General features: G+C 41.2%; 1 non-coding gene across 1 annotated transcript; it reads right to left on the bottom strand.

The window, feature by feature from the left end:
• Positions 1-13,177: 13,177 nt before the first annotated feature.
• LOC127688222 (small nucleolar RNA SNORA17) lies at positions 13,178-13,309 on the bottom strand. The gene has a single exon (XR_007978630.1). It is a non-coding gene; the product is annotated as a small nucleolar RNA SNORA17 (small nucleolar RNA).
• Between the last annotated feature and the right edge of the window lie 286 nt (positions 13,310-13,595).

The raw sequence follows: 13,595 nt of genomic DNA, 5'->3' as shown, positions 1-13,595 counted from the left end.
AGTTTGATGATTTCCTGTCTTTTTCTCCTCCAGTGTGAATTAGCTTCTTTTTGTTCCAGGGCTTTCAGTTGTCCCATTAATCTTCTAGTGTATGCTCTCTCGAATTTCTTTTTGGTGGCACTCAAAGCTATGAGTTTTCCTCTTAGCACTGCTTTCATTGTGTCCCATAGATTTCTGTATGTTGTGCCTTCATTTTTGTTAAATTCTAAAAAATCTTTGATTTCTTTCTTTCTTTCTTCCTTGACCAAGGTATCATTGAGTAGAGTATTGTTCAGTTTCCATGTGTATGTGGGCTTTCTGTTGTTTTTATTGTTATTAAAGACCACTTTTACTCCATAGTGATCTGATAGGAGGCATGGGATTATTTCAGTCTTCTTATATTTGTTGAGATCTGTCTTGTGACCAACTATATGATCTATTTTGGAGAAGGTATCATGAGGTGCTAAGAAAAAGGTATATTCTTTTGCTTTGGGATGAAAAGTTCTCTCTCTATATATATCTGTTAAATCCAATTGGTCCAAAGCTTCAATTAGTTTCACTGTTTGCCTGTTTAGTTTCTGTTTTCCTGATTGGTACATTGGTGAGAGTGGAGTGTTAAAGTCACCCACAATAATTGTGTTAGGTGTAATGTGTGCTTTGAGATTTAGTAAAGTTTCTTTTATGAATGAGGGCACCCTTGTATTTGGAGCATAGATGTTCAGGATTGAGAGTTCTTCTTGTTGGATTTTTCCTTTGACCAGCAAGAAGCGACCTTCCATGACTCTTTTGATGACGTTAGGTTGAAAGTCAATTTTATCTGATATTAGAATGGCTTGTTTCCTGGGACCATCTGCTTGTAGAATTGTCTTCTAGCCTTTTACTCTAAGGTAGATTTTGTCTTTGACACTGAGGTGTATTTCCTGTATGCACCAAAATGTAGGGTCCTGTTTACATACCCAGTCTGTTAGTTTGTCTTTTTATTGGGGAATTGAGACCATTGATGTTAACAGATATTAAGGAGTAGTGGTTATTGCTTCCTATCATTTTTTATTTTAATTTTATACTTGTGTGGTTATCTTCTTTTGGGTTTCATGAAAGAATCTTAATATCCTGCTTTTTCCAGGGTATAGTTTCCCTCATTGCAATGTTGTTTCCCCCCTATTATCCTTTGTAGGGCTGGGTTTGTGGAGAGATATTGTGTAAATTTGGTTTTGTCATGGAATATCTTGGTTTCTCTATCTATAGTGATTGAGAGTTTCGCTGGGTATAGTAGTCTCAGCTGGCATTTGTGTTCTCTTAGAGTCTGCACTAACTCCGCTCAGGATCTTCTAGCTTTCATGGTCTCTGGTAAGAAGTCTGGTGTAATTCTGATAGGTCTTCCATTATATGTTACTTGCCCTTTTTCGCTTACTGCCCTAAGTATTCTTTCTTTGTTTAGTAAATTTGGGCTTTTGATTATTATGTGACGGGAGGTATTTCTGTTCTGGTCCAGTCTGTTTGGAGTTCTGTATGCTTTTTGTATATTCATGGGCATCTCTCTCTTTAGGCTACAAAAGTTTTCTTCCATAATTTTGTTGAAGATATTTGCTGGCCCTTTAAGTTGTAAATCTTCAGTCTCATCAATGCCTATAATCCTTAGATTTGGCTTTCTCATTGTGTCCTGGATTTCCTGGATGTTTTGGGTTACAAGCTTTTTGCATTTTGCATTTTCTTTGACTGTTGAGTCCATGGTTTCTATGGTATCTTCGGCATCTGAGATTCTTTCTTCTATCTCTTGTATTCTGTTGTTGATATTTGCATCTATGGTTTCTGATTTCTTCCCAAGGTTTTCTATCTCCGAAATTGTTTCCCTTTGTGCTTTCTTAGTTGTTTCTACTTCTGTTTTTAGATCCTGGAAGCTTTTGCTCAGTTCCATCATTTGCTTGTTTGTGTTTTCCTCTAATTCTTTGAGCGATTTTTGTGTTTCCTCTTTCATGACTTCTGCCTGTTGATCAAACTTCTCCTGTATTTTTTTTTAAGTGATTTTTGCATTTCCTACTTATTGGCTACTACCTTCTGACCCATATTCTCCTGAATTTCTTTAAGTGATTTTTGTGTTTCCCTTGTAAGGGCTTCTAGCTTTTGATCATTTTTCTCCTGAATTTCTTTAAGAGATTTATTTATGTCTTTCATTTGTTCCTCTAACAGCATCCTTACCAGTGCTTTTAAATCCAACTCTTGTTTTTCTGGTGTGTTGGGGTATCCAAGACTCGGTATTGTTGGGGAATTGGGTTCAGATGCTGCCATAATGCCTTGATTTCTGCTAGTAACGTTCCTACGTTTGCCTTTAGCCATCTAGTTCTCCCTGGTGTTAGATGGTCTTATTGTCACTGGCTGGTGCTTCAACCTACTGTGCATCTTTAAGGTTATTTCTGCAACACTGGATGACTGGGTTTCCTCTGGCACAGATAACTGATATTCTGCCTTCCTCTTTTGTGCCTTTGGAGCCCTGCTCAGTCTTGCCTCAAGCAATGTTATACTTGGGTTGTCAAGGTGAACCAGATGTTCTCTGCCTGCTCTGTTATGGGGCGAAGATGGTGTGGTGGGGGTCACTCCCTCTGTTGATTCTCACATAGGACACAGGTCCCGCGACCGACCAGCTTGCAGATGTACCGCCTATGTGCTCAGTTCCTGAGTGCAGGCAGACTCCTGGAGATTTGCACCCCCAGAGATCTAAAACTCAGGGTGATACAGTACCTAGTGATGCTTTTCTGTCCCGGCAGGGAGCGAATATGGCCACGGGGAATCTCTTCTTCTCCTGCTCTCTGGGTAGGACACAGGCTCCCAAGCCTGGTGGACTGGCAGACAAACTGCCTATGTGCTCAGTTCTTTGGAGCAGGCAGACCCCTGGCAGTTTACACCCCCAGAGATCTAAAGCTCGGGGTGATACAGTACCTAGTGATGCTTTTCTGCCCGGGCAGGCAGTGAATATGGCTGCAGGAATTCTCTCCTTCTGCTGCTCTCTGGGCAGGACACAGGCCCCATGCCCAGCGGACTGGCAGACAGACCGCTTATGTGCTCAGTTCTTTGGCACAGGCAGACCCCTGGCGGTTTGCACCACCAGAGATCTAAAGCTCAGGGTGATACAGTACCTTGTGACCCTTTACGGTCCAGGCAGGCAGCGAGGATGGCCGCGGGGAATCTCTTCCTCTGCTGCTCTCTCTCCGGGCTTTGACTGATGAGACACAAAGTAAAGTGAAATAAACAGATAACTGAATTTTTACAGTTAATTTTATCTTTACCTGTTCAAAATAAGTGACCATTTGCAATGCTGAGCTGGAGTCCAAACATTTACCCAAAATAGTTCTTGACATTTTCTTTGAACTACTCTCTCATGAAGAATTGGTTGTGTTAGAATATTGTGTGCAGTTCTGGCTCAACTGTACCATTAAAAAGCATGAAGATTATGTAGGAAAATATATGGAAAAGAATCAAAGTACTGGAGCAATTATAGATAAGGCCAGAAAAAGTTAGCAGAGAAAGTTTATGCTGAATGTAAGCCTCAAGTAAGATGCAGGAAGAAAAGGCTAAACAGGATTTGGTTGCAGGCTGAATGTGTGATTTTAAATAAACTCCAAGATGTACTACTGAGCCAAATAATATGTATTATTAAATTCTTACCACACTTGCAGCACTGGCTGACAGTGTGGGGATTTCTCCAGTAGACAGAGAATTTGAACACCCTGCAGAACCAAAACTTTATGTGTACACATAGTTCTTCCAAATTAACAAGATAATAAGAATAGAAAATGAAAAAAATCAATCAGGATGTGTATTCATAAAAGATAAATTATTAAAATAAGTCATATCAGGGAGGAGATACATACTGGATAGGCTTTCTGCCTAAGGCAGGGTTCTCTTCCTCTTTTGCCATTTGGTAGTTTCATGACCTTCAGCAAAGAGCTTAGTCTCTCAGAAAAGCAACTTTTCTTCCTGTACATTGGAGATTATAGGAGGGAGAAATAAAAAGTTGACCAACATGCTGTAGCCTGTTACATATAAAAGAAACAGTGGTTAGTGTTCTCGCTCCTTTCTTGGGAGACACACAATGAAATGTCAATTTCAATCTCTATTCATGTGAGCATCACCCAGATCCTCATTCACGTAGAGCACACAGGGTGTTTCCCATATGACAGCTATCATTCACGTAATCCCGGTCTTATGATCTGCATCTTATGTCCCTCTTCTCACAACTGACATACTGAAAAGTAAATTCAAATGTGATAGCATAGAGAGTTGGGCCTTTGGGGACCAATCAGCCTTGAGGTGGCAGAGAAGAATGATGTACTTATATCAGAGGACCCAGAGGACTGCCTTGTTTTGCTCACTGTCTGAGGATGAAGAATCAATTTGCCATGCACAAGTTAAAAAGCAAGACCTTACCGGACCTGCAGCTGTCAGTGCCTTGGTCTTGCACTTCTCACTGTTTATAACATCTGCAGTGTCACTATTTATCACAGAGCTTCAGCCCACTAATGCTCTCATGCTTCCCTCATGTCCCCACCCATTTTAGCGTACTGATTGCTCATCAGCTCATGTAGCACATGTCTGACTAACAGACACTAATACATATGGCCCCATCATATGCTTTCACAAGCACAATTTATGTTTACCCACATCTTTCCTTATTGTTCATAGTGGATTAAAATTTTTAATGATGCCTATTTCGTACATAGTTCTAGATTTCATGAATACATTTTTTTCTCAAGGCTATCTTGTACTTAACATATTAAAAAGCACCTTCACATTTCTCTTTTTCTTCTTCCATCCCCCAACTCCCATTGGTCTTCTTCCTTTTCTTTTTTTTTATTCGACATATTTTTTATTTACATTTCAAATGATTTCTCCTTTTCTAGAACCCCACTCCCTGAAAGTCCCAGAAGCCCCCTTCCCTCCCCCTGTTCTCCCACCCACCCCTTCCCACTTCCCTGTTCTGGTTTTGCCTTATACTGCTTCACTGAGTCTTTCCAGAACAAATACCTCATTTGATGTGTGGATTATGTTTTGGGTATTCCAGTTTTCTAGGTTAATATCCACTTATTATTGAGTGCATACCATGATTGATCTTTTGAGACCAGGTTACCTCACTTAGTATGATGTTCTCCATCTCCATCCATTTGCCTAAGAATTTCATGAAGTCATTGTTTCTAATGACTGAATAGTACTCCATTGTGTATATATACCACATTTTTTGCATCCACTCTTCCATTGAGGGATACCTGGGTTCTTTCTAGCTTCTGGCTATTATAAATAGGGCTGCTATGAACATAGTGGAGCATGTATCTTTATTACATGCTGGGGAATCCTCTGGGTACATGCCCAGGAGTGGTATAGCAGGATCTTCTGGAAGTGAGGTGCCCAGTTTTCTGAGGAACTGGCAGAATGATTTCCAGAGTGGTTGTACCACTTTGCAACCCCACCAGCAATGGAGGAGTGTTCTTCTTTTGCCACATCCTTGCCAACACCTGCTGTCTCCTGAATTTTTAATCTTAGCCATTCTGACTGGTGTAAGGTGAAATCTCAGGGTTGTTTTGATTTGCATTTCCCTAATGACTAATGAAGTTGAGCATTTCTTAAGGTGCTTCTCGCCATCCGAAGTTCTTCAGGTGAAAATTTGTTGTTTAACTCTGCACACCATTTTTTAATAGGGTTATTTGGTTTTCTGGAGTCTAACTTCTTGAGTTCTTTATATATATTGGATATTAGCCCTCCATCTGATGTAGGGTTGGTGAAGATCTTTTCCCAATTTGTTGGTTGCCGATTTGTCCTCTTGATGGTGTCCTTTGCCTTACAGAAACTTTGTAATTTTATGAGGTCCCATTTGTCAATTCTTGATCTTAGAGCATACGCTATTGGTGTTCTGTTCAGAAACTTTCCCCCTGTACCGATGTCCTCAAGGGTCTTCTCCAGTTTCTTTTCTATTAGCTTCAGAGTGTCTGGCTTTATGATCCATTTGGAATTGAGCTTAGTACAAGGAGACAAGGATGGATCAATTCACATTCTTCTGCATGCTGACCTCCAGTTGAACCAGCATCATTTGTTGAAAAGGCTATGTTTTTTCCATTGGATGTTTTCAGCCCCTTTGTCGAGGATCAAGTGGCCAAGTGTGGGTTCATTTCTGGATCTTCAATCCTGTTCGATTGATCTGCCTGCCTGTCACTGTACCAATACCATGTAGTTTTTAACACTATTGCTCTGTAGTAATGTTTGAGGTCTGGGATACTGATTCCCCCAGAAGAACTTCAGACAATTTCCCTTATGAACATCAATGCAAAAATACTCAATAAAATTCTTGCCAACGTAATTCTAGAACACATAAAAATGATCATCCACCATGATCAAGTAGGTTTTATCCCAGGGATGCAGGCTTGGTTCAATATACGGAAATCCATCAATGCAATCCACTACATAAGCAAACTGAAAGAAAAAAAACACATGGTCATTTCATTGGATGCTGAAAAAGCATTGGACAAAATTCAGCATCCTTTCATGCTTAAAGTCTTGGAAAGAACAGGAATTCAAGGCCCATACCTAAACATAGTAAAAGCAATATACAGCAAACTGGTAGCCAGCATCAAACTAAATGGAGAGAAATTTGAAGCAATCACATTAAAGTCAGGGACTAGACAGGGCTGCCCCCTTTCTCCTTATCTTTTCAATATTGTTCTCGAGGTACTAGCTCGGGCAATTAGACAACATAAGGAGGTCAAAGGGATACAAATTGGAAAGGAAGAAGTCAAACTATTATTATTTGCATGTGACTTCCCCCTGCCCACTGCTCTCAAGAATAGCAGCCAGCAACCTGACCACCTACCTCTGAAGAACAAGAAGAACTGGTTTCCAGCCTTTAGGGGAGGGGCTTGGTCTGCCTTTGTTTCTTGGGAGAGCGGCATAATGATTAAAGATGGAGACTTGAACCTAAAGCCATGTGTTTTGTGTCTCTCCATGTAATTTCTCTTGCAGCCTGTTCCTTTACCCATCTCTCCTTCCAGAGAACCTACGATTAAGATGTGTGAGCTGGCCTCTACATATGGCACCCAATGGGATGATATGATAGTCTACCTAAGTGACCCAAAACACTCCACTAGAGAACTCCTACAGCTGATAAACAACTTCAAAGTGGCAGCTTATAAAATCAACTCAAGGAAATCAGTAGCCTTCCTATACTCAAAGGATAAGCAGGCTGAGAAAGAAATTAGGGAAATGACACCCTTCACAATAGCCACAAACAGTATAAAGTACCTTGGGGTGACTCTTACCAAACATGTGAAAGATTTGTATGACAAGAACTTCAAGACTCTGAAGAAGGAAATGGAAGAAGACCTCAAAAAATGGAAAAACCTCCCATGCTCATGGATCAGCAGGATTAATACAGTTAAAATGGCCATTTTGCCAAAAACAATATACAGATTCACAAAACCCATCAAAATCCCAACTCAATTCTTCACAGAGTTAGAAAGAGCAATTCTCAAATTCATCTGGAATAACAAAAAACCCAGGATAGCTAAAACTATTCTCAACAACAAAAGAAATTCTGGGTCTTCTTCCTTTTCTAAGTCTCCTCTCTATTTTCATGTCGTGTGCATATGTGTGTGTGTGTGTGTGTGTGTGTGTGTGTGTACATAACATAATTTTTTATATGTATAAAAATTTATTACCCACAAATGAGAAAAAATGTGATATCTATTGTTCTGAGCCTAGTTTATTTACTTTAATATGATGGGTGTACTGGCTGGGTTTGTGTCAACTTGACACAAGCTGGAGTTATCACAGAGAAAGGAGTTTCAGTTGGGGAAGTGCCTCCATGAGATCCAGTTTTGGGGCATTTTCCTAATTAGCGATCAAGTGGGGAGGGCCCCTTGTGGGTGGTACCACCTTTGGGCTGGTGCTCTTGGGTTCTATAAGAGAGTATGCTGAGCAAGCCAGTAAGAAACATCCCTCCATGGCCTCTGCATCAGCTCCTGCTTCCTGACCTGCTTGAGTTCCAGTCCTGACTTCCTTTAGTGATGAACTGCAATGTGGAAGTATAAGCTCAATAAACCCTTTCCTCCCCAACTTGCTTCTTGGTCATTATGTTTGTGCAGGAATAGAAACCCTGACTAAGACAATGGTCTCCATATTTATCAATTTTCTGTTTTGGTTTTTTTTTTTTTCGAGTTTTTGAGACAGGGTTTCTCTATGTAGTTATAGCTGTCCTGAAACTGACTCTGTGGACCAGGCTGGCCTCAAACTCAGAAATCTGCTTCTGCCTCCCAAGTGATGGGATTAAAGGCGTGTATCACCACTGCTCGGCATACTTTTCTATGTAATCACATAATTTTCTACTGATATCTTAATAAAACATCATTCTACAAGCATATTTATTTAACAATTCACATGTTAATGGAGACTTATCCTTTTTCTGTAACTTGGCTATTATAAATGCAAAAGCAAGAAGAATGAATGCACAAGTGTCTTTAGGATATGTTGACTTAGGGTTCTTTGGGTATATTTATAGCAGTGTGATAGCTGTATCATACAGTAGTTTAATTTTTAATTTTTGAGGGCTCTCATTTCTGGCTTCATAGAGGCTGAAATAATTTACAGAAGAAGGGATAGAAGTGCTAAGAAAGAGAGAGAGAAAGGTATATTACAAAGTTGACATGAGGTAAAAAAGAAAAACAGCAACCCAGATGACAGTAAGTAGGCAGAGTATACACACACACACACACACACACATATACATCTGTATATGTGTGTGTGTGTATATGTATATACATATATACACACATATGTGTATATATGTATAGACACACACACATGCACGCACATATATATATATATATACAGACATACATTTAGGTAGATATGGAGTATTTCTGCAGGAGAGAAATGTAGGGATGCCAGGTTTGTGTAGTAAGATGTTGGCATAACAATGGGAAAACGTAGGATCTCTATCTTTTATCATGATATAAGTCTCTAATTCTGTTTCTGTTGTCAACTGTTTGGTTCGAATCATCTTCTGTCATACACTTTCAAGTGTAAACAAAAATGTTTATTCCTGTCCATAGGACCAACAATTTTCTGTGGGTAAGAAACTGAAGACAATGTTTTTGGAATGAGTGTCTGCTGTGAAGGATCTCCCTGCATGTCAGCAACCCTGCCTCCCCAGTTCACAGCTGTAGGATGCCTGTTTTCCCACGCCTTCTCAAATAATTACAATTACTGAACTTCAAAATATTTCCCAATCTTTCATTTGAAAAACAGCATTTGCTATACATTTCACTTGGCATTGTCTTAGCTGATGGTGAATCTACAAATTGTAGGGGTAATTAAAACATAGCTTACCCTCACAATGCTTTTCAAGAAAATTACCCACATCAACTGGTCTTTAGGAGAAAGTAGGAAGCACATTTCACATGTACTTCCTAAGGAAAAGAAACAACTAGAAAGATTTTAGCGGGTGATGGCATAATGCACCATCTCTAAAACAGAATAGAATTTGTGATATGCGTCTTTATGTCCAGTTTGTGGAATTCTGGACTCCCTGTGTGTTCCATTTTGCTCAGGGATTCTCTAATAGACATGTGTACTAACATGTGGAGTTTCAGCTATCTGACAGTTATCACTCAGCTGTAGCTCTATTTCCCAGCATAAGTTGAACTCAGAGCAACTCTAATTTCTCAGTATTTGCTGAAGAAGAGTGCAGTCTGCTTTAACATGATTGCCTATATATGGTGGCTCTCTGTGGATGGCAAAGAATGACATGGGCCACTGCACAAATAACAGTAACATTTACTTTGGAATTGTCTTTCAGTAATTCCTTACCGAGCTGCCGTGACATTAGCTACTTGAGTGTCTTTATTGCCTTTCCTTATGGAGGTGGTCTACACAATTTTGAAATGAGGAGACTAAGCTAAGTCACATTCTTTCAAGTAGATGAAGGAAAATAAAAAATCTGGCTTCCTTATGAAGGTTTCTCTTTAAGTTTCAGCTTTCTGTTCTTCATACAAAGCTATTCACTTATTTTGATTTTGATTTTATTTCATTTTTTTGTCAATGAGCCCTCAATGCGCAGTTTGCGAATGTGAACTAAACACTTCATCCCCAGTGGAGAGAACAAGATAATTTAGAAGAGATTCAATTCTGAACTCACTCTTATCAGGTTTGCTTTATTAGCTTTGGTGTCTGGATAGACACAGTACACTGTACTCCTGCTGCAAGTGGGGCTGTTGTTAGGAGGAAAAACACTCTTTGCCCTTGAGAAACCTTCAAAGTGAGTGAAAATCGCTGGGATGCCCACTCTGGGAAGCAATTTGTAAACCTTCAGGCCTCAGCATTGTCGCAAGTTGCAGACACTGGCCTTCCTTCTGCATCACATTCTTTATGTGCCTTGTTATGTCAGAAGAGTTATTTTGTTTGCTGTAGGATGTTCAGGGATATGGTGTGAGGAGAGTGTCAGAATGCCACAGAAAATGTAATCCAGCAAGCAGGGACAACACATGAATTTAAAGAAAAGTCTAGAGAAAGATGCTTATCGGCTAAGCATCTCCTTATTGCTTTTCCTGTAGTTATTTCTCTACAACCTTCCTGGATCTTGTTTCTGTCTCTCACTTCAGTCAGCGACCACCCCATATTTATATTCTATTAAGAATCATCTGTGTCTTCTTGTTCCAAAGTAAAATCTGTGCATAGACATAAATTGCTCTAATCTGAGATTATCACATGTTTTGCCTGTTGTTTACATGTATTATTATGCTGTACTCATAATTGTGTAGGAAGTAGATGAAGACCTAAATGAATACATACTGTTGACATGGGAACAGCCATGCCAAGGTCCAAGGCCTCAGACCATGGGAAACTGCTAAAGCCATTCCCCTAAGGTGAGACCTCGAGTGAGGACAAAGCCGTCCCTTGGTTTGAGTGGGATGTTGACAGTATGCCACTATGTTCAGGAAGGATTGGCCAGAGTACACAACCTAGCAACTGCAGCTTCCTCCTCCTTCCAGACTGTTGTATCCTGAGACTGCTCTTCTACAGAGACATCCTACTGAGACTATCCAACCTCCCCCCCCCATGCTGTACCCAATAAACACTGGAAGGTTCTCGGTTGTTGCCTAGTGGTGTGTGCTCTGTAAGAGCCAGTATGACCTGTCTGGTCCCAACTTATCTATTTTTGTATCTGTTCTTTCTTTATCTTCTTGTTACCCCGAGTCTGGGTCAAGTGGCCAAGCTACATAGAATGCAGCATAAATATGTACAATTTAAAAAGTAAAATAATTGTGAATGGAGAAACACAAACAAAATATAAAAGCCTATGTAACATATTAGCAATTTTCTCTGGATGTCACATAATGTTACATACATTTTTAATTATTTGAACAGAGTGAAATATTCCCCAAAGATCCCTGGGCACAGACTACTTAGCATTGGTGTACTCTAGATGCTTTCTAATATAATCTTCTCTCTAAATTCTCTAAATTCTTTGCCTTAAAATTTTTTTTAAAATTATTTATTTATTATTTTAAAAAACCTTTTTATTGGTTCTTTGTGCATTTCACATCGGGGACCTCAGTCCGTAATATGTCACAACGTATCCCACAGTAGACTCCTTTGCTTACACGTCTTTGTTTGAAAATGTGCGTTGCAATGACTCATTTGTTTGGCACAAGGCCTCTGGCTTCTGCTGCTCTGTCAGTACAGGACCCTCACTGGGACACCTCTCAATATCCTATTGCTTCCTCAAGTCATGGCATCTTGTAGTTTTGGACCTGCAGACTGGTTGGTTCATGCACTCCAGCAATTCATCATGGAGTAGATGTTGGTGTGGACCAATTCAGAGCCCTGCATCTGGGCCTGAGAGATATCTGAGCTGGTCAGCCCACCAGCTTTCCTGTACCCAGATCACTGGGCAAACTCTCCTGCTCTTCTCTGGATGGCACATCTAATGCCACCACCAGCAAGAGACAGAGCCAGCTTTCCTGCTTTCATGCCCTCTGGGTTGGCTCATCTGTACACATGCCATCAGAGCCAGTTCTACTGTGCTGCCAAGGAGAGATGCCGAGCCCGATCTCTCAAGTACTGTAGCAGGAGAGGGACAGGGCCAATTTACTCACTCTCTTGACCCTGTGGGCCAGACTTTCTGCCTGCCAGAGGTGGTGAGGGACTAGGGAGGTAAAGAGGCTATCATTCCCTCGTCTGTACCACCACAGAGCAGACAAGAGTCAAAATCAGCTCTGCTGTGCTCACACCATCTGGGCTGGCTCTCTCACAATCTGCATACAGGGCCAGCGCTACTGCTGCCCAGGTGAGGTGTAGTAGGACCGTTTCTTCTGAGTGTTGTTACAAGGATGGGACAGGGCCAGCTCTCCTGTTCTCATGATCCCAGGGCCAGGACTCTCATCTGCCACTGGTGGTGAGGGGCAAGAGGGGAAGGAGATATCTCTTCCTCATCTATGACACCTCACAGGAGACCAGTGGTAGGGTCAGCTATCCCTCAGGACAGCTCACCCACAACTCCTGTAATGTGCTGGGTTGTTCTCCATTCTCCCAAGTACAACAGATGGCTGTTCAACTCCCCTGGCAGAGGGCAGAATCAACTCCCCTGCTGTCATTCACCCAGGGTCAGAGTTTCCATGATGCCCAGGTGAGATGTGGAGCCAACCCTACATAGCACTCAAACATCAATTTATCCCCTTGCAGCAGCCCAGACCAGGGATATCTCCTGACCTTTGATGTTATCAGACCCCTGCTACTGCAGGGCTGTGGACACAGATAATGGCTCTAGGTATTAGCACAGGCCAAAACCCCACCACAGTCCCTTCTGGCATCACCCGCTACTCACAGCAGGTCGTTCCTCACTACTCTTGAGACTCCAGTTTTGTCTCCCTTCATTGCACCCACATCCTACCGTTTCTTTTCTTCCATTTCTCCACTGCTTACTTTTTCCTATTAGTGGCACTCGGGGTCTCTGAGTGTCTGGGGTCATCTTAGGAGTAGACCGAGGAGTGTCATGCCCCTCCTGTACATTGTGGCTCTAAACAGGGGTTATCTTGGGCACAGTCTGTCCCCTACCCCCAGGCCTGTGAGGCACAAGACTGGTGTTCATCTTAGACTAGCTCCCTGTCCAGACCCTCTGGAGCCTGACTCCTAGTCTGGCTTAGGCTTGCTTTTTTCAGAGAATGTTAGGCTATGGATCAATCAGATGTTCACAGGTCAGAACACTGAGTGTAGACATAGCCACTCTCCTCTCTGCCACCTACTGACACACATGGGACACAGTGGCCACACTTACAAAGCTTCTAGGGGCAGAAAAGTTATTTTTATTTTATTGAAAAGGAAAAAATAGTTAATAAGTTGATTGGTTTAGAGAGGGCAGATATTTACTTTTACACAATAGTCTGAGATGTGGATGTGTATGCAAAGGAACAGATCTGAGGAGATGAAAACAGTAAAAACAGGATTATATTAATAAGCATGGATGCTAGTTGATCATTGGTACACAGAAGATGCTGTGCCCCTCTGAAATTCTAATGTGGAAACTGTATCCTGTAGGGATAGTACTAGAAAAATCACACTCCAGGGTTACAACATGAAGC

Source organism: Apodemus sylvaticus, chromosome 6, assembly GCF_947179515.1.
Source record: "Apodemus sylvaticus chromosome 6, mApoSyl1.1, whole genome shotgun sequence".
Lineage (NCBI taxonomy): Eukaryota > Metazoa > Chordata > Mammalia > Rodentia > Muridae > Apodemus > Apodemus sylvaticus.
Note: the sequence above shows the minus strand (reverse complement) of the source record. Positions and strands in the feature narration are given on the sequence as shown.